The sequence below is a fragment of the Larimichthys crocea genome, chromosome XXIV, assembly GCF_000972845.2.
Source record: "Larimichthys crocea isolate SSNF chromosome XXIV, L_crocea_2.0, whole genome shotgun sequence".
Lineage (NCBI taxonomy): Eukaryota > Metazoa > Chordata > Actinopteri > Sciaenidae > Larimichthys > Larimichthys crocea.
The window spans coordinates 16,394,437-16,421,402 of NC_040034.1; the positions used below are offsets into that span (position 1 = coordinate 16,394,437).

At 39.6% G+C, this 26,966-nt stretch overlaps 1 protein-coding gene across 1 annotated transcript in view; it reads right to left on the reverse strand.

The window, feature by feature from the left end:
- Positions 1 to 25,540, reverse strand: part of lingo2b (leucine rich repeat and Ig domain containing 2b) — a 35,305-nt gene extending 9,765 nt beyond the window's left edge. The window contains exon 1 of the mRNA XM_010744160.3: positions 25,191 to 25,540. The gene's annotated coding sequence lies outside the window, so the exon portion shown is untranslated. The remainder of the gene's footprint in view (positions 1 to 25,190) is intronic.
- Positions 25,541 to 26,966: the final 1,426 nt, after the last annotated feature.

Below are 26,966 nucleotides of genomic sequence, written 5' to 3' on the forward strand. Positions count from 1 at the left end.
GGCTAATTAGTGCTTGTGCATTCAAAGTCTGCCAATTAAACAGCTCCTTTCTGCACCACTGGCCATGTTTCCTCTGAAGCGTTGCCTTGTTGAGCCATCACCAGCGTATCCTGTCTTCCGCCATGTGGCTTGTTGTACGTCTGCTGTGCTGTGGGCTCACAAGGGATGTTGTTTTACCCTGCAGTCTCTGGATTTAGAAAAGTCCAGTTAATACTTAGTCAGTGTTTACTCATACTGATAGACAGAGGGAGGGACGGCATAGTGCTTCTAAGCTACAGCCTTCAGAAATAAAAACAAAGAGCACGAACACTGGAAGAGAGGATCCGTGCTGTAGTGTGGACATGAATAATGTGAGCTCCACCAGCTGAATTATGTCACAATAAAACTTTGAAATCCAAATTTAAGCCTCTCTCAGATCAGCTCCTTGTTACATAAATATAATGGCAATGCTACATTCAATTAAATTGTGTACTAATTCTTTAATATTCTTTGACTATAGCTTGATTGCACATATTTTTTTCAGCTCTATTTGTAGTTCTATTTCTTATTTCTATAGAAACATTGTTTCTGTTTTTTACTTTTTATATAGTATAGTTTTATATACAGGTTTAATTTCCCTGCAAATGTTTGATTACTTAACACAGGTTTGTTTAAATTTATCATATCGGTTCATTTTAATGTATGGTGTACTGTGTCTCATGCTGCTACTGCATGTTTGAATTTCTATCTATGGGTTATCTCCCTAACACTTTCCACATGGAGCAGGTTAAGACCAAACTCTTAATAATGAACAGAGACCCAACAATTCTGACCATAAAGAAACACTTGGCAATAGTGGCAAAGAAAAAACCTTTAAGAGGCAGAAACCTTGTGCAAAACCTGGATCATGTTGAGTTTTAGAAGGAGAGTGGGGGAAGATAGACAGAGAGAGAGAGATAAAATAATAATGGTAACTATATATATTTGTAATAAACCTTTGAATGTCCTCAGAAATGTATAGTGAATAGTGAGCGGTGGGTTACTAAAGAGGAGGGCAGTGTTATTTCTACATCTTCAGTGGACAGAACAGAGACAGACTCTCAGCAGAGACAGAGAGATGTGGACGAAGACCGCCTTTGATCGTGAAGCATAATGTTATTCTTCAGCTCTGTGGTTTATTAATGAAGTGTGTTAACTACACTTCTGACTGGGGTCTCACTGTTAACTGTGGCAAAGAGACAGACAGATCTGCATTATATACTAGATTATATATTCTTCTCCATCCAAATAAATATGTATATATGTGTAACCCTCATGTTTTTTCTTCCATGTGAAGATTACAAGAAGTGGAGAAGGATTTGACTGAGCCTCTAACGCCTCAAACTAAAATGGGTGTCATATCAGATAATTGCTACCATTATAACTAGGCCTACATAATTTAAAACATCAACCAACAACCAGAATACAATGGCAATTATAGTTAACGACTAACAACACAAAGTGACTTCATAAATTGCAAATTTGAAGAAAAGTCTGCTGATGCAGGATCAGGTTTAGTCCAGCAGTACCTCTTTTTAACTCAGTTTTTGTCTAGTCGCTAACATCTAACATTTGGGGCTGGGCAGGTAGTGTCCAGCAGGTTTTGAAAGTTTTTTTGTAGTTTTTTTGCTGGAAACTACTTCCTAAACAAAGCTGGAGAGAGAGAAAGATGAAACTGAATCAAAACAGTAAAGTTGCAGGCCATAAAACGAAACAATAAACTGCTGTTTTACGACAGACAGCCCGGGGGAGCTCTAGAGTGACGGCAGGGGCTGAGCATGGACGTTGTCCGGGTATCTGCGGCCCTGAATAATAATAATAATAACAATAATTCTTGTGAGTGTTTTGTCACTAAAGAAGACTGCAGTGTTGTAGTTTTATATCTTCTGTGAACAGAACGGATGCCAATTCGCAGCAGAGAGGGAGAGAGAATACGGACAGTTGTGTCGTACTACTGCAACTTTACAAGCAGATGCAATGACGGCTGATGAATGCTAATATTGCAGCGCTCTTTGTGTAAATGAGCACCGATTTATAAGGTGATAATATTATAGTGTTGTCTTTACAGCTACTCTCTCAGCCCTAACCAGTCAATTAAAGTAGGTTTTATCTGTTATCATTTTATGCCCGAGATGATTGTTAATTAAGGCTTCAGCAGGAAAATGCTGTGTTATAAAAGCCATCGCTAAGACTTTGAGAGAACAGAAATCGAGCACCAAACGTCACACAAGCAGTGCGGCTCTTTCCTTAACAAGCCTGTCAAGTCTGAATGAAGTCATAATGAACATTTATGTGGCAGACACCTGCGTCTGGATGACAAAAAGCAATTACCTTCAGCTGTTGCTGACAAGAAAAAGGTTAAAAAAGGTTCGGGCTCGTTGCTGAGGTACAAATTAGAGCTCTAGTTTGTAACATATACATGGACTACATAAGACACAGGGACTTGAGTTGCATTTAATGCCGACCCTTGAAAACTTTGAAAAGACTTTGAAAAGAAAGACGAGAGCCTGAAACTCTTGAGTTTTTTCTACAGTCCAAGACAACTTAACATTCTTGAGCCTCCCCGCAATCCTCTTCAAGTTCACTGATGTACTAATGTGTCACCAGTTGCCTGCTTCCTTATGGTGCTAGAGAAAGTGCACTTATTGGTTGTTGACACTGTTCACATAATTGAATGTCACTATTTGGATGTGCCAAGACTTAAAACCTCCAATAACATTAAATATGTTTAATTTTATTGGAATGTCAAGACAAGAAAAAGATCCAGACAGCTTGGACTAAGTTTTACGACCACCTACATCAAACGATTGAGATGACAGGAGTGTACTGCAACTTGAGCAAAACTTACAGGATTTATACTGAAATCCAAAATTGCCTGTGAGAGGGAAATCGTTTGAAAAGTCGTTTGGTGAGAGACTAGTAATAATTTCCCATGCAGTTTTTTTTTCTTAACAATTTTCATAGCCAATAATCACAAAATTTATTTATCAGAATATCAAAGTCGAAAAAATCAACAGTGTAGATGTGGAATATTGTCAGTTTCACAAACATTAATGGTGAATTGAAAATACGCTTTATATTTTTATATTTCTATGTTTATTATTATGATTATACTATAACACTAGAAAGGACCAAGAAGGGGGATTATCTCACTTTCTCAATCCCTGTCAGAGCCAGTGTCGAATGAACTTTCATGGGGACCATGTGTTACAGTTTTGAGTTTTATTTTGTAGTTCCACCCTGTCTGACTTGTCTTACTCTACTTCCCGTCTTGTTTCTTGCCTTTTTTGATTTTGCACCTGCCACTGATTTGTTTCACCTGTCCCTGATTAGTCCTGCATGTCTATATAGTTCCTGTGTTTCCTCGTCTGTCCGTTCTCTGTATGTTTGTATCTTGCCTGTGTTCGTCCCCGTGTTCCTGCTCCTGGTCTTTGTTATTTCTGGATTACTCTTGTTCCTCAGTATGTCCCCTTTGTCTCCGACTCCCTAGCGTTTTTCCTAGTGTTTCATGGTTCCCACTTTTTGTATCTTTTCTGTTTTTTGACCCTGCCTTCCGACTTTTCAGTATTTCATGGTTCCCGTTTTTTTGAGTCTTTCGTTTCGATTATTTGCCTGCTCCTGTGTTCATTGTGTTCATCCCTCTCTGTTTTGTTTTGTTATTAAAGTTAGCTTTTGTGTATCCACACCTGCCTGCATTTGGGTCCTTTCCCGAAGCCCCAACCCCCTCCCTAAGTGACACTTGGCAAGACGCTTCTGAAACGGACCGCAGCGAAGCCGGTGGGGTTTGATACATTGACTGTAATGGCCGCGCATTGCTCGCACTGACGTGGCGCACACGCAATGAAATATGGCCATTCTAGGTAGAAATACTCAAAACTGCTTTGTGTTTTGTAATTTGAATAAAATATGTCCTATAGTTGGATTTATTTAAACAAAGATATTACACTGCAAAGTTAAAAGAAAAGGTCTAAATGACTTAGTGGTTACTCATCAATAACTGGCTTTTGCTACAGATGCCCTTCTTCAGAAGGCTGAAGGAACAAAGAAAAAGTCATAAATTAATGAACTAGTTACATCGCTCATCCCTTGATGATGGCTTGTTAAAATGTTAACATGCACAAACGTTTATAAATATTCATGCAACATTCTACATTTTCCTTCATGCTACTTTGCATTCTACCTTAGCCCCGTTGTCATTGGAGAACAGTCACACAGTAATCATATTGTGTGAAATGACCGCTTGAAAAGACGCCATATTCCTTCATTTCAATGGCTGCTTAGGTTTCCTGCAAAAGGAATAATCTGATTTTCCATGGTGTGTCGACTAGCGTTACGTATCCGCACTCATCTTTACAAGTGTTTTGAAGAATAGCAGATGATTTTTCTCACCCTCTGTCTCTTGTTGTTGCTTATAAATCGGAGTGTTACTTGAAGGACACTCGCCATATTACGTTTCAGTCTAATTTTACTCTCCGGAGGTGGAACTCATCCATTTTTCATGGTATATGCATACCACCACTGACTCATAGGCCCCCTTCGCATTCACCAAAATGAGATTTGTCTTAGCATATTACACCAGTTCTTCCTACACCCTGTTGTAATAGTGTTATCTTCTGCAAACAAGTTCCACATAATGGGCTACAAAACTGCTTTATCGTTTAGTTCCAAGTTTCAGCAGTTTGTAGGAGTGCCATCCAAGGCTTATTGGAGCTGTGGTAGGGGTTAGGATTATCTTCTTAGCTTGTGTGAAATCCTAACAACCATATTAAAAACACCAAAATAGCCCACATAGTTTTTACTTCACCGGAGAAAATCTCCACACAATGCATCAACCCATGATTTTATTCGGTGGGTGAAGGAACTCTTGTGGCTACTACCTTCAAAACTTTGTCTCTTTCAAAATCAGATGACGCCAGACCACAACGGCAAAGAGGGATAGCCACTTTAAAAAGGTCAAGTTTTAACTTACATCTATTCCTAACGTCTAAAAATAAAAGGGGAAAAGGAACCCACTAGTGTTAGACGGTGTCTTGTTGTCAACATTTTTATGTATGCCACAAAACTCAGGGGAAGCATTTGTACTGTCCTAGTAGGGGCCTGTTGCAATTATATGGTGCCCATATTGATCGCAAGTATTGATTAAAGTCCGTCCTTGATTTTAAGATTCAACAGACGCTTCTCTGGATTTCACAGGAACAATGGAAAGTACTCTCATTTGAAAACAGCAAGCAACCTCATAAATATGGCATTTTTACTTACTTTAAGCAGTGAAACAAATGACTAACTGCATATTGTGTCTGCTGTTGTGTTTTGATAAAAGTCAGCTGGATTCAATTAGATGAAGTTAACAGGCAAGTATAATGTTATAACCTTTATCAATTAACTTTTATAGCACCGATGGTATATTGAAAATCAAATTTAATCCAATGTAGCACTAATGAATAGAGGGAGTAACAACTTGCTCTCTGTATTCAGGTATTGGTACTGTCAGTTTCCAATGTCCAAGACAGTAATTATTTTCCACAGTAATTAAATGAAGAGCTCAACATTTTGTTTAAATATACTTTTTACTGATACAGAGTTTTGAGTACATCAATACCGCTCTACTATTTAAGAGTGGAAATCATTAGCCTGGTTCTGTCCAAAAGTAAAGCCTATTAAGTCCTTAAAATCTAAAGTCATGTTAATTAACATCTATATCTTGTTTGTTTTTTTAGCAATCTGACAAGGTCATGTGCTGGACTATTTTAGTATGTGGTTTCGGGAGTCTTGACATCGCGGAGAGATTCTCCCGACAATCATACTCAAGAGTCACTGCTCCCAGCCAAGAAATAGTCCCGCCTATAGTCAAATAGTTATTTTTACGCTTCAGTCTTTGCATGGATTAAACGAGATGTGATAATTACTGACATTTAGAGGTGGCTGTAGGTGGATTTTGTTAGCTTGGACAAGACCCAGGCTATGTTTACCCCTGTTTTCAGGGTTTATGCTAAGCTAACCGGCTGCAGGCTTTATATTTTACTAACAGACTCAAGAGAGCGGCATTAATCTTCTAATCTAAATTTTGGAAAGAAAGTTAACAAGCTTATTCCACAAAATATTCAACTTTGAATTGTGCTTTTTCACCTGAACGCTCTACATTGCACAATCAAATATTTATAGGCCTTTATTGTCAAATTTCTCGGGCTGATTCTCTCCCACCTTCAGGCCTCATTCAGTCAGAAAACATTACTCCTATCTGTGAATGAGAGTCTCACACAGTTAACAATACTGTAATTGCGGAGTTCCAATAATTGGGTGATTATCCTGCAATTTGAAACCAAGTTTACAATCCATCTGCAGATTCAAAAATCGTACGTGGGGACATCTTAGTTCTGTTTTCTGTACGCTACTTCCTACTGAGTCCCTGCATTTCTCTGAAAAAAAAGAAATTATTTCAACTGATAGTAAACATTTTATGTAGTTACATATCGGAAACCAAGGCAAGATGCTTCTGACAGCTCTATAATTAATCCTAGCTTGAGAATGAGTCATTTCCTATTAGCTGCCAAAGGATTTGTGATTATAATATTCTCTCATTCCTAATTTCTTTCTTTTAGAACTTAACCCCAGCTCATTCCCTGGAAAGTCTCATCCACTTACAAACTATGTCAGCCTAGGACCTGATATTTTCTCTGTATTCAGCTCCACATTGCTAGGAAGTAATTTTTCCTGTTAGCAATTATTAATAACAAGAATCTGATGAAAGCCTGAATGTTGGGTGGACCTCTGGAGCAGACAGTTTCTCAGACAGATGTTTTAAACTTGTGTGGACGTTTTGTGCCAACATGTTCACGTTGGGTTTCAGATCACTTTGTATTTAGACAGTGAGCAGCAGCAGCTGCTAAGATACAAACTTAACCCTTAAACAGCTTTCAGAAAACTTGAAAGTCCCACAGTAGTCCATGCACATTCATGATTTCTATTCGCCTGAGAAACAAAACATGTCCGTTCTGCTATCAGTCATCACACAAATACAAAATTGGCTTTTAATCAAAAGATGTTTAAGACAAAGCACACAAAGCAGCAGTCAATATTGGCTGTGTTAATGCCAGTGTGTCCTGGAAGTCTGAACTTTCTCCTATCATTTTCCTAGAGGGCCGTTTAGTTTGCGTCATCTCTTTTTACATCAGACCCTCAGCGAGGGATTAGCCAGTCCTCACTGGCACTGAATAACATGGGAGGATTAGCACTTTCGCCTGTCACCAAATCATTCTGACGGATTAGCAATCTCCGCTGTCACTCCTGAGAATTCACTCCGGCGCCGAACGAATTCAAGTTGGTGCGACAGCCAAGGTGACATTGGAGTGAAAGGGAAAAAAGAGGCATTTTCATCAACCGCTCAGCATGGCCAATGTTAGCGTGACAGACATTTAGGGGGAGCTAATCGACATGCATGAGCACAGCAGTCAGGTGGGCTTACATACTGTTGAATGAATAAATCAATGGCCCGCTTTTGTCAGCTGGACAAATAGATACTATGGTTTGGATCTGAATAAATAATGGCATCTCTGTCTGTATGTGAGTTTCCTGAAGCCATTCATTGTGGCACAAATGCTCCTTCCTCAGCAGAGTTTCATTGTTCTCCAAGCCCCCTAAATTACTTTATTTTTAGGAGCCTTACTGCATTACCAACAGGTAAGTAACTGCCTCGGTGGCCCAAGACCCTCAGCAGTCCGTACAACCCCAATTCCAACTTGGTTGTACATAATTTGATTCATTCAAAAGAACCAATTTTCCATAATTTCTTTTAGAAGTGCCATGTGTAAAATCCTTATTTTATTTGGTTCTCACGTGGTGCATATTTCTAAAAAACAATTTTGTTAACTTACAGTGCCTCAAACTAAATGGCGCACACAAACAAGGTAAGGCCATTTAGTACTCCATCATAGGAGTATTTCTTGTACTACACTTGGTGGGAACTTAGGTGATAAAAAATTTTTGAGTCATACTCTAACAGGGATGGATAAGGATGATGTCAGTTCTATAGGTTTGTGTAATGGCCACCAGTTTTAATTATTTAAATAATTATTTGCTTCACAGGCATTGATGGAAATCAATAAAAGAGGAGCAACACTTCATCATTCGTCATTGCCGTTGTTACCAAACAAATTAACTCTAACACCACCCAAACCTGACTCAGAAGATAAAAATGAACTGATCTAATATGCAGTTAATAAAATCAACTGTAGTCATCTGAGCCATTGGCGGCATTCTTGATGATTACAAGTTTGTATGCACACAAGCTTGTACCAACTTCTAATAAAAGAACTGGATATTTCTAACACAGGCTGTAGAAGTGTGGGAGTTTGTGAGTGTCTTGTCATTTTCTTTTTTCGATGCGATCTCCGGATATCTTTTTTTAAGATAAATAAATATATTTTGTTTCCTCACTTTACTCAGACACCTGTTTGCTTAAGTTTTTAATTCAAAACCTTTTTGACGTTGTTCAAATTTCCCAGCAGTTGTCCATCTGTGCAGAAGTGAGAGTCATTTATTGCGAGTACAAACAAGTGCAAAACCATAAATAGCTTCATACAGTGACTGAAAGTGTATACCTTTATCTATATATATCCTTATGTTTATCCTGTCTTTGAACAGCCACTTGAGCCTGGCTACAGAATGAGTCGGTCTCTGTAAGCTTTCATATTAAAATGTCAAACTTCACAGCAGAAATAAAAAGCTTTCATATTAAAATGTCAAACTTCACAGCAGAAATAAACACATTCACAGCCTGTTACAAAGAAACAGTTTTGGTCTCTATAGCTAATTTCCCTGTTCATGACAACAAATTATTATATTACTGAATTCAATTATAATAAGGCTTATAGTTGTACAGAAATAAAAGCATGGCCGCCCCATTTTTAGATTAGAGGCTAAGATGGTGACGGCCAGAGCCACCGCTCTCTGAGGTTCACAACAACTCTTCAGAACCTAGGGGTGAAGTCACAAATACAGCATCAGTCCATGTTTTATTCTGTCTATACTTTAGACACGTTGGAAGACACATCATATGAACATAGCCTCACCTTTAGGGTAATAGTCTTATAGTCTGATAGTCACATCTATAAAAGCTCTCCAAAGACCGATGTGACATCTTAAAATGGCGTCTTTTATCCAACTGACAGTTCAAAGACCAAAGCCACTCCATTCATAATGATTTAACACAGAGAAAAGAAGTTGGAACCTGTGAGTGTTTCACATTTTTGCTGGATAAATGAGTTTTCTTGTCGTATTCTTTGAGCATTACTTCTAATAGTACAAACCACAACTTCTCCTTTTAGGTTCCTCAGTTGAATCTTCACTAGAATTCATTTCGACCGGTGTTTTTGGAACGTGTACTGGGCACAAGTAAAGTCAATAATTACTTAATTCCCTAATGTTGTGTATCTGTTCTTTAGGTGAAACTGTTGCAACAAAAGCTCTGACCGCAATACACTCTTTGTGGATTTCTAACTACTATTGTGACAGAAACCTGAGGCTCACTGTGACTGAGACAGAAGCTGTAATTTGTTTATGGCAGAATGTGAACCTTTAGACTTAATGTAACGGCTTCAAATTAGTGCATGTGTTTGTACTTGTGTGTCTGTGTGTGTGTACAAACTGGATGCTTTCACAGGATATTACTTGCTTTTAACACTGGCTGCATAATTGGCTGCCTGCAAACATAGCTGGAGATTGGCACTTGTGATCCCTTGTGGGAATGGAGGTAAATTTACTGAAATCCCAGGTTAACTCATATTCACATACATGCATAAATATTCCAAAAGATTATGCACATGTCTGATATCCAATTGAAAGCCTTTTGACTAAATGAGAAGAAACATTTTTACCTTTGCACACAGGCTAGAGTTTCTGTCTCTGCTGGAAGTGTGGTTTGGATAGAGCTTCTAATATATGTTTAAACAGTGTTTCTCTCATGTAGTCATTTAAACAACTGGTCTCCTAAAAAATCAAATCTCCCGGGGAAGCTAGTTTAAAGACCATCCAGCTGCGACAAAAAGTAGCACAGAAATTCATTTCAGCTCGACTCCTTTTAGGCAAACAGAAGCCATACAGACTCCGTCTGTGTGCAGTCGCTAAGCTGTCCTAACATTATGAATCTGTACCATTCATGAAAACCAAGCATATGCCAGAAAATCAATACAGAGAAGCTGAGGACAAAGGAGGCTGTGTAGCAAAGCCCGTGTCTTACACAGGATGGAGAACTACTGGTGGCACGCATCCATTAGCACCTCATCTATTTTCTATCAATGAAATACAGAGGAGCAGAGTAAATAGTGGCAGCTGCTCTCGCTACCAGAGATGTTTCTAAGCAATAGATGCCACCTTTTTCTTGTATTGTTTCATTTTTTCTTGTATGTTTTATTGCAGGGCCAAATTCAGATCACTGTACAGGTAATTATAGACAAGATGAAGATGTGCTTTGCTGATTAATTCTCTGTGTGCCTTTCTTCTTTAAAGTCTGACCATGAACCTTTGCTCCATTAGTCTTCTTTTTGTTGCACAGGCATGCCTTAATGGAAAACTGATTGCCTTCAAGGTTTCTGCCTGTTCTTTTCTTGCCACCATTGCCAAGTGCTTGCTGGTGAGAATTGTTGGGTCTATGTAAATAATATTATGAAGACTACAATCTAGACCTGCTCTATGTGAAGTGTCAGTAAGACAACTTCTGTCATGATTTGGTGCTATATAAATAAAACTAAATTGACTGAAATGCAACTTTAATTCTGGTTTGACAGCACTACAGTAAGGAATTATTAGAAAGCTGCGGGATAGAGATGAATTAAGAATAGACTGTGTCGATTTTCAAGTTACTATGGATTGTTAGAGAAATGTAAGTACCATTTTTTGAAAGAAGAGTGTGTAAATAACATAAAGAGATATTGATTTTTAGAGAGATGAGTGGCTTTGCAATTATTGTCCAAACGCGCCAAAAGCTTAGTGATTGAGGTCCTGTCCATGTGGAAATGCTGAGTGCACTTAGCAAATATCTTGGCAACCGAAGTGCACCCGGCTAGTTCCCTCTCATTTAATGACCCATTAAAACTGATAAACGGCCGGAAACATTACAGCCACTTAGTCACTCACAGAAATAGTATTCTTACTTTTCAGAGGGCGATCAGCAACTAATTGCCTAATTAATTTCCGTCAAGCGTTTGTAGCTCAACAACCCATGTCCTGTTTGGTAGGTTATTTCTTTTTTTACATTGGGAAATAGCTCAGTCACAAACAGTAGCCTCAATAGATCACAATGAAATGCAGCCTCAAGATATTTTTAATACATGACACTGACTTTTTCCTATGCAGGGTTATTTTGCTGTGTGTTCTGTGTTCTACAAAACCTGTTACCATCCTATCTTTGGGATGAAAATCTCAGAGGACATTCTGTGAAATGACCATATAACAAAACTGTTACACGTATGAACTAGATGAGGCAGTTTAAAGGAAAGAGGGTACAACAAAAAGGTAAACTGCAGCGCTGTGTCTGGACAGAACTCCCGTAATGCACTTAACAATGGATTAATGGCACACTGCAAATGTCTGAGGGTGGAAATAGAAAGCAATTCTCTCATGAAAACTCTGACTTCGGGAAAAATTTAAGTGAAGGAACAGATTTAAGTAAAATACTCCAGCAATCATTCTTCTTATAATGAATCCCATGGTGAGTTACTGAATAAACTGTGTCCAAATAGAGGAGAGAATGTGGAGGAGAGTCCCACAACATCCATTATAATCCTCTCAGTTTATAAAGTTTTGGGCCTTACTACATTCTGTAACCTGCTCTATTTACGAATACACTGCTGAAGGTTTGGGATTTTTAAAGTTATAGTTCTACCTTCACTGATTCTGCGCTTCCCGCATTGTGCAAAGAAACCATAGCAAAGGTAATGGAATCAATGTGTAAAGCCAGTCGTGTAGCCATTACAAGTGACGCCTGGACTTCAGTCGCAACAGAGTCCTACACATTATATTACCAAGGATTGGCAGATTGTATCACATGTGCTGCAGACGAGAGCAGTTTATGAGAGCCACACTGGTGCTCATTTGGCGAGGCGACTTTCGGATACTGTGGAGGAATGGCAGCTAATGCCAATGCACACCCCTAATCATTTCTTTCCATCTATCCAACAGTAACCACAGGTGAACTGAAATCTTAAAAAAATCACTAAAACACCCCAAATCATTCTAAAATGAAACACACAGCCGTGAGCATCTTATTATCTTAAGATATATGAGAGGATTAATAGGGGTAAAAAGCAATAATAGTTACGAGCAATAAGATTTTTAGATTAGCATATCAGCACTGCCTGTAAATAATTAACAGTTAACACTCTTGTGTCACCTCATATTTAGTGCTGGAACTGAGACAGTTAACACTTTTATAGTGCTCTAATTAAAATGTGTCAAACTAGAAACTAAAATTACCACCTCACGCAGCTTACCTGCGTGTCTGCCTAGACTAGTGAACATCAACTGGTGGCCCACGGGCCACATCCGGCCCGCCAGAACTTTCCATCTGGCCCCCAGAATATTATTGGATTCGGGAATAGCCTAGTAAAGAGGACAAAGTATGTTTCTACATTTTTCTTTAGGTGAAATGAAACAAACACCCTCAGAAAAGTAGCTTGTGCCAAAGCCCGCCTCCAATCAAAAAATAGTTTTATTTTTTTCAAATTTGTCATTTCTTGGGCTTCATTTCACTATTGCAGTGTCTCAATAACAACCGTCAACATCACAGAAGAACATTGTTAAGTGCCAGCTTTGCACATCAGCAAGTAGATACAAATGACAAATAAAAGCGACAGGCCGAGAAATGAGAAATGTTACTTTTGACATCAAATTAAAGTAGCCTGTGATTCAACAAATAAATACAAAATAAAACCAAGAAAATCACAAGACTGAAATACTCACGTTTGATTCATGGGAGAAGTGACATTCCCCCTCCGACACTATCTTTTTAACGTCGGGCTTGACGGCCGTTATGCCTGCCTTATGCACCTGCAGTCCTAGTTAATTTTTCACTTTTTAACTTCACAGGTGTATGTTAATCCGAACATCGTGAACACATACATGGCCAATGTCCTCAGTGTGACATACTTTTGGGAACGAGCCATCCAAAAGGCGCTCAAGCGTTCAGCAGAGCAGGCTTCATGTCACCAGCGGCCTGGATGTCAATCAGTTCACTGTGATTAGCCGCCTCGTCCAGCGGCATCACCTTCCCCACGTTAGCAGTTGACAGCCTCATGAATATGAAGCCTAAACCTATGAAGCCTAACTGACAAAGGCTAAAAAAAACACACATTTCAAAGACAAACTGATATATGAAATAATAATAATATATTACTTAGGATACAATATTAATTAAATTTTACGAGAGCGTCTGGCCCTGATAGTGTCTGAAAGTTAAAAATTCTGGCCCTTGGACAAATGTTGTTTTTGTCAGATTCTGTCTGATGGTGAATAATTTCCAGGGAGAAACACACTGCTTTATTTATTTTCTTTCCTTTTTATTTTATTTTTATTTACAGAAGACTGACAGAGAGTTTCGTCACTTTTTACAACAACAGTCCAGTAAAAATACCAGCAAAACCAATTAGCTTGTGGTGAACAAATGTATACCAGACTGTTGTTCCATTCTGTACATCTGTCTGTCCTGGGAAAGGAAACCCTCTTTCCTGAGGTGTCTTCTATTTTGTCCATTAATGGGAATTGTTCCTCATCCGAGTCAAGGGACTGAAGATAGAGAATGTCATTTGCTGTACAGATTGCGAAACCCCTTGAGACAAATGTTTTGATTTGTGATATTAGGTGTGAGGGAATTTTTTATTCTACCATGCCACATATGGGGGTTGCACAGGGTAAAGCATATGTTTTTACGGTCACTGAAGGGATAATGTTAAATCTGTCTTCTCTTCTTAACATACAGAGCAGCTCTTTGTGTTTAGTAAAGCAGGAACCATTCTGAGGTCAGAGGATAGGGCTGTCTCACTCCCTCGACACAACGGATAGGTACATAACATAGAAGCCTCTACAGAGTCAGAAAACAATATCGGACCAAAAAAAATGTAATGTTTGTAGACTAAAAACCATTTATGGACCGTAGTTGCGTCATTATTATTCAGAAAGGACAGCTTCTTCAAAATTAAAAATCTCCAAAACGTTCTTCTTTCTCCTTGATCAATCTTCAAGAAAACTCCTGTGCACTTCCTCTCCATTGACTGAACTGATGTTATTCATGTTCTGCTGTTGTCTATTAATGTGTAAGTTCATTGCGAGAAGCAAAAAACAGAGTTACACCCAAACCCCAACGGGCACGTGCGAGCAATACGCAGCCATTCTACTCAAGGTATCAAACCCCACCGTCCGTTGGTCCATTTCGGAAGCAGCTCTCCGCTCGGCTCTGCGTTAAACATGCGTTTGTTCTATTTTTGACGCTTGACACGAGCAGCCCGCGTTAATTTACACAGACCACCTTGAGCGTGCGGATGCCAGACACAGAAAAAGCACAGAGAATCTGGTATATTTTCAAAATAAAATACCCTGTGCAAACTGTCGGTCGTAAAAACAGACAAAAGCGAAACTAATGAACTACGTAGCATATTACACATGTAGAAGCATGTTCCCGGTGGGGTTTGAAGTCCCGTAGAGGACGGACCAAAACCGCAGCACATATACGACGTGCCAGAGACGAATGCGGTGGGGTTTTGGAGTTAAATCTCTTGTATGTGTTCACATGCTTGGCCAATGAAGTTGATTATGATAGAACACAAAGATGTAGCCCTGACAGTCGACAGTGCTTCAAATATTGGTGTATTGATTGGTGTAAGGAAACTACAAATTATAAAATGCAGATGCACATTTTCATCCTGGAAGCACAGATGATCCACCCAAACACCACAGTTTCAACACGGACACCCAAGACAGAGAGTCATCAATTCAGTATCCGATCAAATGTGAAATATGGTCACAATGAAGATTATGATCACAGTGAAGTTGACTTTTTGAATATAAAATGTCATCGCTTCATCATTTTATCATATTATTATTTTCAGAATTAGCACATGAATTATTAAGTTAAAATGCCTGTTAATCTTTGACCAGTTAAACCTTGGATGTTTGTGCCAAATATGAAGGAATTTCTTCAAGGTGTACCAAAGTTGTGCCAAATATGAAGGAATTTCTTCAAGGTGTACCAAAGAGATTGGACCACCTTCACATGTGACGTTAAAGATTTAATTTTTCCTCACAAAAGCACGGAGAAACAAAAGCATTGCAGTTGTCATTGCTTTGTTTCACTGCAGCCCGACAAGTATGTAAGCAGTAAGGAGAGGTCATATGATTATTTTTAGAAAGGCTTCTGCAGTATTACCAAGTGACATTTTGAGACAAACAACACCTCTACCACCTCTCAGAATTTCATGAAGTACGAGCTGTCTGTTCCTGCAAAAGAGTGATGCTGGCCTGCTAACATAGTGTAAAATAAGGGAGTCTTCTTCTGCAGTGGATCCATTTCCAACACTTCTATTCTAATTAATCCCCCAAAGCAGCTGACAAACAGTGAGGAGGACGACTTGCACATTTTGCAAGATTAGGGTAAATGCAACACATCCAGGATGTTCTCTCGTCAAATTGTCACTGTCCCAGTCGCGGTTCTCCGTGCACTTCTAAAGTGTGACAAGTCGGATTGCTCTGAAATATTTGTTCTGACTCTCAAAAAAAAGAAAAGACTCTCAACAAACACTTTTCTACAGTCAGACACTTCCAAGTGTGTTTCGTCCAGCTGGATTGCACGAGTCTTGCAGCATTACAGCAAGTGCATGTATTTTGGCAAACAAGCATAAACATCAAATTATTAAAAATTCGCAGAGCTTGCATTAACGTTGCCCTCAGCAAGATGTTTATGTATGAACTCTCAACTCTTCTCTGCAACATCCTATTTGCAAAACTCAGATTCTTCTTATTTACTCTCAAATGAATGCTCTTTATTTTTACGTAGTTTATTGGAGATCGTCTTTATTTAAGTTTCATTTTGGGCATTGTGACAAATTCAAGTTTGTATTTAGTATATTTCTTTTATTTATCTTTGGTTTTTACATTTAGCATGTCTAGCAGTGTGTTGACAATTCAGTATTTGCCGACCTGCTGTGTGCTTTTTTTCCTTGCTGCAGTATTGTAGATGGCATCACTCCTGCCGTGATTAGAGGTGAAGCAGGCTTAAGACTTTCAATCAAAGAGGGTAGTGAAACACTTTTCATCCTCGTGTTACGGGTCAGTTCACCTAAATTTTCCAACCTAACAAAAAACACTGGTTGTGTTGATGGAGGTGAATTGAATTTGAATGAAATTACTTCTACTACTCCTTTGTCACCCTGCCTGTCTGCTTGTCTTATACCGTTTATATGTTTTCTGCATAGTCTCATGAAGAGAAGAGTATTGATGAAAAGTCATCTGTGGCCGTCATCAGCATCGTCGATGTATTCAGGCGAACGACCCACATCAGTGCTAACTTTTCTGTCCTTACAGGTCACACAATGGGAGACACATCAGGAAAGATGACACAAAAACACTCCTCTCATGCGACTTTGTCTCTGGAGAAAGTCGCAGACAATCTACCTACATAATCATATAAAACATAACGGAGTTAAATTAACTCTTGGGTCACTTACTCGTTTCCACGGGGAATCAAAACAATGCCAGATGCTGAGGATAATTTGTTGCTGGCTCTCGCCTGGAGTCCGTTGCACATGTGGTGCATCCACATTGTGCAATCAGTGACAATACAGACAGCACTAAAGGTCATTTAGTGCATCTGAGCTGTTGCATACATCCCCATGCAGAATGCCACCAAAACTAATTAAAAACTAAACTTATAAATACCCTGACTGAGCGGCAGCTCTGCACACCAGCCTACAGATGTGCAGCACAGAAGGATGCAGCTGTTGCGGGACATGTGGCACTGATGCTGTCATCAGCCACTGAAGCTGCGGCTTTTGGCCATCAACCAGCCTCATGGACCCCACAGCAAGGAGTGTGCTCTCAGACAGAGGATCAGCCAGAGCGCTGGCGTCCACACAACAGGACAGCTGAGGGGCCACAGGCTTCACAACTGGAAACACGTAGGCTTGACACTACACTATCAGGTTTAATGGCCTTTGTGTTCTTTGAAGTGCTTTATAATGATGAGGGGGGTGAGTACATTAAGACTACAGCTCGCCGGGGCCAATCGTATTGACATGGCGCTTACTACAGTATAGAAGGTGTTCCCTGGGAGCGCTGCTCTATTTCCAGCCTGGACAAATAACCTGTTTGTATCTGCGCTCACTGTTTTTATTTGTGCTATTGCTGAGCGCTCCTGCAAAGCCATCCCGCATCCTGTCACAGAGGTGACTAAAACCATATTGACCATTTTTAGATTGGAACAATATTTGCTCGAGAAATGCGCAACAAAAGGCAGTCTCGTTCCCTCTATCATATATGACAGGCAATCAGCGGTTGTTTTTATTACCGCGCATATGATGTCAGGAAATCGGTATGATTTGTGCTTGTGTGTGTCTCCCGGTGTCATTTATTACACTCTGGTCGCGACAGGAGGTCTAACATGTATCGTATCTATTTATACCGGAGTTTATTTTGCTAGTAAAAATGTTATGTTGCATAATAATGTATGTAGCTTTATCTTTACTTTACAGCAGGCAATGAATTGCTTAAGCGTAAAGTGAGTGGTGTTTAATTTAGATTACTTGCTGCTGCAAACAGAATCCAACAGACCAAATACATGTTTAACATGCTTGAAAGCAACGTTAGCCTTGTAGTTACTGCACATTTACTTTTCAGGTTGCAGTGAAAGATGGTGAGGTTCTTAATTTAGGACAGCAGAATATCTGATATGTCTTTATATTATGCTTTTAAATCAAAACATCTCATTTAGATCACACTCGTCCCACTCGTCTAGTACCGCTCTCACATTCATTTTCTGTATCAGGTTTATTTTATTTCACACCGTGCCTCTCATGCACTCAAATGACATTCCCAAATGCCTCCCTGTTGACTTTTGGCATCATTTCTGCTCTGTTATCCAATTCAGTAAGGTCTTTATAACCTTTCCATGCGTATTTCTGTCTCCTGTTAGTTTCACAAACCCCTCTGGGCTTTCATTTCTATCACCCGCACAATGTATAATCTATTTCCCCCTGTTTGTTTCTATCATTTTTACTGTATATTTGACTAAAGTAAATTTGTATTAGCAAAGATGGAGAGAGGCAGCAGAAGAGAGGTCGAGGGGAGCTAATCATAGAATATGGGCCAGATGCAAGCAGAACTCCTGCAGATGCAGGGTTACGGGCCTCACTGTTGAAAATAAATAGCAAAATGGAAAGAGATGAGGGTCGGCAGGTATTTTGACATTCTGATATCAAATCTGGCTCTTGGTTTATGTCACATTTAGTTCCTCTCCTCTCTTCTCCTTTTCCACAATAGTCTGTCTGCTAAAAAAAGAAAAAATAGCATGCAGAATATCATTTTTCCTAGTGATATAAAAAAAATTGATATATGCTTACAACTCTTGAAACAGGTACTTTCTGATGTTAAAGAGCACGCAGTCAGCAACAATATCTGTCTCAGCTCAGATATTATTGTTCATGTTTGTTCATCATTGTTCAATGTTGTTTCATGGGAGACATTTCCAAATACCATTTTTTAAATTTAAAAAAGAATTCTAAAAATATGTTTTATTTTTTATGTGATTTGGTTGAACTGACCCCTGAATTTAATTATTATTACTGTAGAAACATTGTGGTTCAACATGGTGGGCTCTCATGGAGAACATGCTGCATCTGTAGATACAAAAGGCTACCCCTAACGTAACGAAAACTTGATTAAATAATCAGTAATGAAAACATTGTTATGCATATTACATTCCTTGTGGCCATATTCTGTAAGCGTCCCTTAAATTTTATACACTGGACCTTTAATCTGTATTGAAAAGTGATATAACTTATTATGTCACGACTATACATTTCTGCTAATTTGCTGTTAGCTTGCAGCTAGCAGGTTGGGTAAATTAGCAATCACAGTTAATAGGCTGTTACAAAGCCACTGCTAATGTAGCTTTCTAGCTAACGCGAAATCAACTACTGTGAAGTTGAGATACAAAAAAAAAATTAAAAGATTTTCTTTAGATTGTCAAAGGTGAAATTTAAAATATGCTATGAAATTTAAGACACTAAACTCCTCATTAGCTAACTCTGCCTGACAGAGCTCTAAAAAATTAAATTCAGAGGGTTTTGGGGGGGCGTTATCTTCCTCACTTCTTCTTTAAAAAGGGCACCCAGCTCGTTTTTACAGACTGTGCCCCTGAATAATCTAGAAATAGGCTTCTGAGGAAGAACTAATGTCAACCTTCCTTTGGATATGTGATAATGCCAGAGGTAGGGAAACACACACTATCCCGAGTACGACGACCAATGTGCTGAAAGCCTTTTCTTTTTTTTCTCCCATTTTACAGGCTTCTCTTACAAGAGTGTGTCCTCCAGAGACCTGCCTGTTGCTTCGTTTTCTCTTTTCTCAATGGGAAAGATGTGCGCTATTATGTGCTCTTGACATTGCTGAGAGCTGAGCATCTTTATATATAGCAGCAAGATTGGCAGGCACTTATAAACATTTTGACTTTTAGCACCTCAAAGGTGTTTTTGAGTTTTGGTCGTCAGAGCAACCAGAAGCTGTTTCCTCTAGTATACGCTGTGCTACAAAACAAAATATAGAGGCACAGGGTCTACATTGACTTACATTAAGGCAACAAATAACCTTATTTGTTATCAATGCCACAGCTGCAATGGGTGTACAAGCAGTGTTAGTGCTATTTGAATGTGAAAACATCTCAGTAAATCACAAAAATGTATCAATCTTTGCAGATTTATAAAAAGAAATGACGTAGCTCCCTCTAGATAAGCAAAATAGCATCACATCTGTACATCAGCCAGCTCCAACACTGATCTGGGTTCATGTTCCCGCATGTGTGTAAGATTGATGTGAGTGTGTGTGTCCAGGTTAAACCAATAGTGTATTGATTCCCTGATGAATTGCCCCAATACTACAGGCTGCCATTAGGAATCAGCTTCTAACTATTGTCTACAGTAATGGATACGATGGAGTTTGATTGATCACATATTTATTTTAAAAATGAATCAATACTACACTGGGTGTCTGTGGGAGTGAATGTAACCTCAATTGATTTTTTTTATAGCTGGATTACATAATCGTGAATATTATGTTTTTTTTATTATTATTATGCCAATGGGTATGTCTATTATTATGATTGTTATGTTTATTATTATAATTATGACTATGGAGATGTTTGTGATTATGATGGTTAGGGGTTTCAAAAGTGCTGTTTGTTCCCAACAATAAATGTCCTTTGTGTCTCTAGGAAATTCACGTAACTCTCAATCTCAGCAAGGTCTTTCTTCATGTTCACACATTAATTTTTGATATCGAATACCATGCAGAAAATAATAGCAGCTGGCAGCTTTGAGATGATTTTTCGACTCCACTGTTGGAAAAAAAAAGAAAAAAAGACAAAGCCCATGTGGGTTGAGCCTTTGTGTATATTTACGTGGCAGAGAAAGAGCAAGGGAGCGTGTGCAGGAGGAGGTGCAACATACCTGTGCAAAAAATAGGCTTTTTCAAGTGTCGGAGCATCATTCTGCAATCCTGAAATTTCCCACGCACAACTGTTCCATTTTAATCATGCACTGGAGACCGAGGGGGAACCTTGAGTTTGTTGAAAGTGACGCCTACAGAAACCAGCATCTGCAATGCTAATCACACTCCAGCAAAGAGCCCCATAGACTAGACTCGTCTTCCCTGTCAAACAAAAAAATTGCTCCCCAATAACATCCGCTCCATAACTCACTGCATCGCTAATAGGTTGCGTGGTTACATCTATAGAGAGCCGTCACTGTCCTGTTTGGACAAATCTGCATTTACAATAAGAGCGCATAGATTAAGAGAGTGAGCATACTGACTGCTGCTATACAGACTGTATGTTTTTTACCATGGTGATGCATGATGAGTGTTGGCACATCTACGCTGCTCTGTGATGTTTGTTGTGTGTAATGTGAGTATCTGTGGATCCCCTTCTCTGCCCACTCTTTTACATAATTTAAATTTAAAATTCAACATTTAATGGAGAGTTGTCTTTTAGCTTTTTAGCCGTTTTGGCAGAGCACCTAGTATCAGAAACCTGAGAGAGGCACCCTGTGCTTGTGACTATTTTGAGATCAGCCCCTAAAAAGCAGTTCTGGTTAAAGAGCAATTTCATCCCTGCAACTTGTAGCGCTTTATCATGTATTTGTTATTCAGCATTTGGAGAACTTTTTTCTTGTCTCCACTTGTTGCAGCAACATTCTCCCTTGCTTAAGAGATGCCACAAACTATATCAAAATCCATCCTGGTGAGATTTATGCATCCTGGATAGCTTTTTTTTTTTTTACTATGATTCAATTCTTTCAGAGAAAATATCTTAGAAGACGCCACCAGAGGGGCCAGGTACAAAATAATTTTGTTTTCTGCAGTTTTAGCAATTCTTGTCCACGGTTATACACTTAACTGCTCTTGATGACTAGCAGTAAGTAAGTAATTTGTAAGTCGTTTTTCAGTCGTCTAGGTCGTCTTTCTTTGAAGAGAGTTAAATCTGACTCTTGGATTGGAGGTGAAAACATCTTTTACAGATCTACAGCCAAGTCTAGGTGCCCCAGATTCAACTCTGCTCAAAAAAAGAATAATACTAATTTAAAAAAGAGAACAAAAACTGAACTTTGAGCCTATTCTCGTTATAAAAAGTACACACAGTGAGGGTGCTGCATGATCCAAAGTTGACTTATTTGTCACAATCTACACAGGAACCTGCAGGAATAACCGAATTAATGAGACGCGCTCAAGGAACGTTACTGAATCCAACACACCACAAAGCACAAGGATTGGACAGTCTACAAGTGTTTGTTGAAGCCTGAGCGGAAAACACAGCTATCGTCTCCTGACAATCATTTTTGTTCTTCTTTCAAAACTAAACTGTTTCAGTCCCATATATCAGATATTTCTGACATTACTGCAGAACATTTTCCAAAGCACAGGGGTGTGTTGGAGACAGTTCAATGTGTTTTACCACCATCCAGGCGGCCACTAGTTTTGCAGTTATTGCAGTGCACTATGGCCTTGGTAATCCATTACACACACACATGGTATGTAGGAAATACACTTGTTTTTTTTTGCAGATTTACGGTGCTGTTAGGAACCGCAAACATCTGGGACATGAAAGGTGACTGCTGGTGAACAGCATTTCATTCATTAGTTTAAAAAAAAAATGTACTCAGAAGATAATTATTGAAGTAATTAAAGTTTTGTGTGTGAGTGCATTTGTCAAGTCCGTGCATTAATAATAGCGCTGTTCAGCAGCCAGCTGTTGTTCTATTGTTGTTGGAACAGCTGATTGCTGAACAATGACTTCAATGAATGCACTATTAACCGAAGAATAAGAGTGTCAGAGACCCCCCCCGACATCCCCCATAAATAAACAAATATGCATACCATATGAGAAAGACAATAGATAGATGCAATAGATGCAAACTTTCAAGTGGTAAAAGTCATTCATAAAATTCACGAGAAACGTTTGAAAAACATAAATTCCGAACTACTTCAATTCACTATGTATTAATATGCTGAACCCTTATTTCTGCCATTTTTTAAACAGCTGTCACCGCCGAGAAAATACCTGCAGTCTGGTGAGCCAGGAGGAGACATTTATTCATGTCAAATCTTCTTTGGCTCACACTTGTTGCTGCAGTATGTGCCATTTGTCCTTTCACAGCGAGGACATATTTTACATTGTGGATTGAAGAGCAGATTTCGTTGGATGTTGCAGAAGACTTGGATGTGTTCACAGCCTGCTAAGGGTGTGTCATCCCGTATTGAAGTGAGCTCCGGGGTGGCTTTTGAGTCGAAACTAGAGAGAATGGAGGTCCTAACAATACCAATAAAGGTAATCAGTGGAAGTAAACAGAGCTCAGCACTCAGCAGATAAAATCCAAACACTGCCAGCGCCTTTTTTCACATTATTGGCACCATCTGAGGGAAACAAAAGTGCCAGCTTGTTACTTTTATCATCAAGAGGAGTGATAAATGCACAGGGTTTGAACTTGACCAGCGAGACCGCGGAGGTCAAGACTGCGGTCACGGCGACTATGACTAACTAAAGACACATCAGGAAAGTGCTAAAAAAGAGGAATAACGGTGACAAAAGTCAACAGGAAAATGCCCTGAAACGAGTTTCATATGCGCCAACGCTTTCACACACTCATTAATAAGCGTGAAAGCCTCCCGCGTGACAGGAGCACAGGCATGACGAGACCTGCCAGTTACTTCCAAATGAGCAGAGGAGGTGGTGTGAGGAGAGAGGAAAGGACGTCTGCGAAGAGATCACAGCACGGGGAAGGAGGAAAACACACAATGGAAGGTGTGTGTGTGTGTTTATGTATCCGGAGGGTGGGGTGTGTGTGTGTGTGTCTGTGTGTGTGTGGTGATGGTGGTGGTGGGTGGGTGTTCAGTCCCACCTTACTCTCTTCCCTCCATTATCTCCTTTTCCCATCCCCCTCTCACCCTTAACGAGGGATAGTTTTCTCCTCGCCTCTCATCTCTCTCCTCTCCTCCGTTCCTCACCGTCTCTGGGGACCAAACACACCCCTGACAGGTTGCCATGGAAACGCCTCACACACACTCTCTCCCTCTCTCTCCCTCTCTATCTTGCAGCGGTAACGCCTGTATCCTCTCTCTCCTCCATTAGCATCCCTCTTGCTTGGAGACAGCAGGGGCGTACGGCAAAGTCCATGCGCCTGAATTCATTTGTCAGAAGAAAAAAAAAACTTATTTATATGTATTAAAAAAAAAACTGCTTTTATATTCAAGATATATACGGCCAGAAGATGTAGGAATTTGGTCAGAGTGATAAATTATTTGACACACCTCTCCAAACTGTTGTTCCTGAACGCCCTCTTCTTTTTATTTTTAAGACGAACGCCATGCAGATTTATTTCTGGCAATTTTCCCCTGAACTTTGCTCTCTATTAGAAAGATAAGATTCAATTTGCCCACAATTACCGTAGCCATGCCATACTCAATTAATGCCCACGGAAGTCAGACAAGAGACTGGAGCTGAGTCCCTTGGCTGGAGCATAACTCATTTATAATTCAGTCCTATTTCTCATACTTAAGCTCAGGATAGAAGTGTGTAAAGTGAAGGTTTTTCTTTCTTTCTTTCTTTCTTTTTTTGTTGGAAGCATTCATCCACATGAAAGGGTATATCCACACTATACCTTAACCCGGCAGGCTTTTAGAGATCCTGGTCCACTCTAAAGGTGCATGGGGTACAAAAAAAAAAAAAGGGAATGTGTCCCTGTGCTGCAGGGCCACGCTGACTCACAGCAAAGCACCAGCCGCCAACTTCATACAGTGCATGTGTCATCCCCTACTGTGAAGCCCGGGGAGGGTTTTTATCCACCTTGTGAAGTGTGTTGGTGTCATCGTGTCATCCAGTGTACAGATTCAATCTCTTTGCTGCGTCTATCTTTAGTCAAACTACAGTCACATCCACAAGTGATCCCCCCCCCACCCCCACCCCCTTCTCTCAGTGGTGAGGGGTGGTGGTGGTGGTGGTGGGGGGGACGTGTCGTCATCCACCCAAACTCACACAGTGAATGCACCACATTTTCTCTTTCACCTACACCTACATCACTATCAAACTGAGGCTTTTATCTCCATTCATCAGCACAGACGTCATGTGGAGCTCATCACTTCCCTCTTCTTGTGTTTATTTATTTATTTATTTATCATTATTCACCACCCCCACCCCACCACCCCCACCCCCCCCAAAAAAATCCTCACACCCCAGATAGGGACTACGCCTATAGTCTGTGCTGATGAAACCATGTGTCAATGTCTGTTTTCTGTTGTTTTTTTTCTCCCTGCGAGTTAACAGTTAATAGTGAGTAGTGCGAGGGGAAGCACTGACAGCTCTCCAAACAAACTGGACAAACTGATCAAAGGTGTTAAATGCTGAAATAAAGTGTCACGAGTCTTACCTTTTACCTGCTCCTCCACATGCCAAAAATCCACCTTCACGTTTTTACATCACTGAGTGGAGGGAGTCCGAGGGAAGGCACACACTCTGACTGACACACACTCACACACTTGCACAGACTGTGGATGCAATCCTCTCACTGAGTTGGTCTTCCTTCCTTTCAATCTGTCTTCCATAGAAAACTACCTTCATTTAAACAAATAAAAAATCTTTTTTTTTTCTTTCTTTTTTAAATTTATTTTAAATCTGATTTTCTCTCCGGTAACCAGGCAGCTCATCCCTCCTGACGGCGACTCCAGGTTTAACGAGGCATCAGCGCTGGATGCTGGATGACGGAGAGGAGAGACAGAGAGAGAGAGAGAGAGAGAGAGAGAGAGAGAGAGAGATGAGTCAAGCCAGCAGCTGCAGCTACAGATAGGCTGAGGTGGTTTCTGCCTTCAGAATAAAAGCCTGAAAGAAAATATAAGAGCCCAATAAATAAAAACATAAGTTAATGACAGACAAGGTGGCTGACATCACTTGTATGTTCTGCAAATGTTAGGATGGAGGATCACAGGAAAGAACTTGAACAGTAATCTTTAACTGTGGTTGCATTTCAGGCAATTCAAGTTCCAGCTGCTGTAATACGGAAGGAAAATGATACAATGGGAACATCAAAGATAAGTAAAATGCACAAATATATCATGAAAACATGTCTCATAACAGCCTGCTAAAGTGTTATCTCAACGCTTCTTTTTTTTTTTTGCTTTTCGTGTGCAATTTCACGCTAGTCTACTGAGTTAATTTGGCGAGACGGCCTATCATTGCACACAGTCAAGTCAGGTGAGTCTGCAAATGGAGATGGTCGGGATGGATGGATGGATGAGAAACAAACACAGCACTGTCTGAGACTGCTTTTCGTGTCTTGTGTGAAACCAAAAGTCATAAGGAATGTTGTCGCAATGTTTAATGTTTTCTAGTTTTGGTGGCAAATTTGGGTCCACGTCGGGTCTTGTTGTTTTGCTGCTTGTCTTGGATCACTTTGCCATCGTGTCTAAAACCCAAGTGGATCTTATTATCAGCTCTGATCACATGGTATGTCAATTTATTTATTTATTTCTCTGGGTATTTTAGAGATCTATTTCTTGATTTAGTTGTTTTATCCATGTGTTAAGTTATTTATTACCATTTATTTGTATATTTGACCAAATTATTTTCAGTTATGTCAGTATTGGTCCTCCATACAGTTGGACATTTGACTAAGGTGAGACAAATGAACAACACGTTGCCCTTCTATAACAAGAATTAAAACTATAGACTTACTACAATGACCTTTTTTGTGCTAAAAATCGCCCATGTGACGCTAAATCCTCTTGTGTCAGCCCCAAGACAGAAAAAGACATGACAATAATGATGAACGCTCATTCTTGTGTGTGTGGAACCAGATCAAAATGTCACATTAGCGTCAACTCAAAGGCTTCTTAGAGATGACCAGCACTGATCAATTCTCCAATCAATTCCTGCTGAAAGAAATGCATCATTACATCAGAGGTGGACAACACTGATTCCACGATAAGCTTATCCAGGTTTTAAAAACAGATCGATATCTGGCTCTCATATCACCCAAACCCTGATCAAATCTTTCCTACTAGAAGCAGGATTTGATTTCACACATCGATATAGAGAGCAGCAACTATTTACAGTGAGTGTCCAGGGAAAACACGTACAACAACAAAAAAAAGAAGCTTTTTTTATAACTGTGATCAATTTTTTTTTTTTTACCCATTCAAGTCTGGAA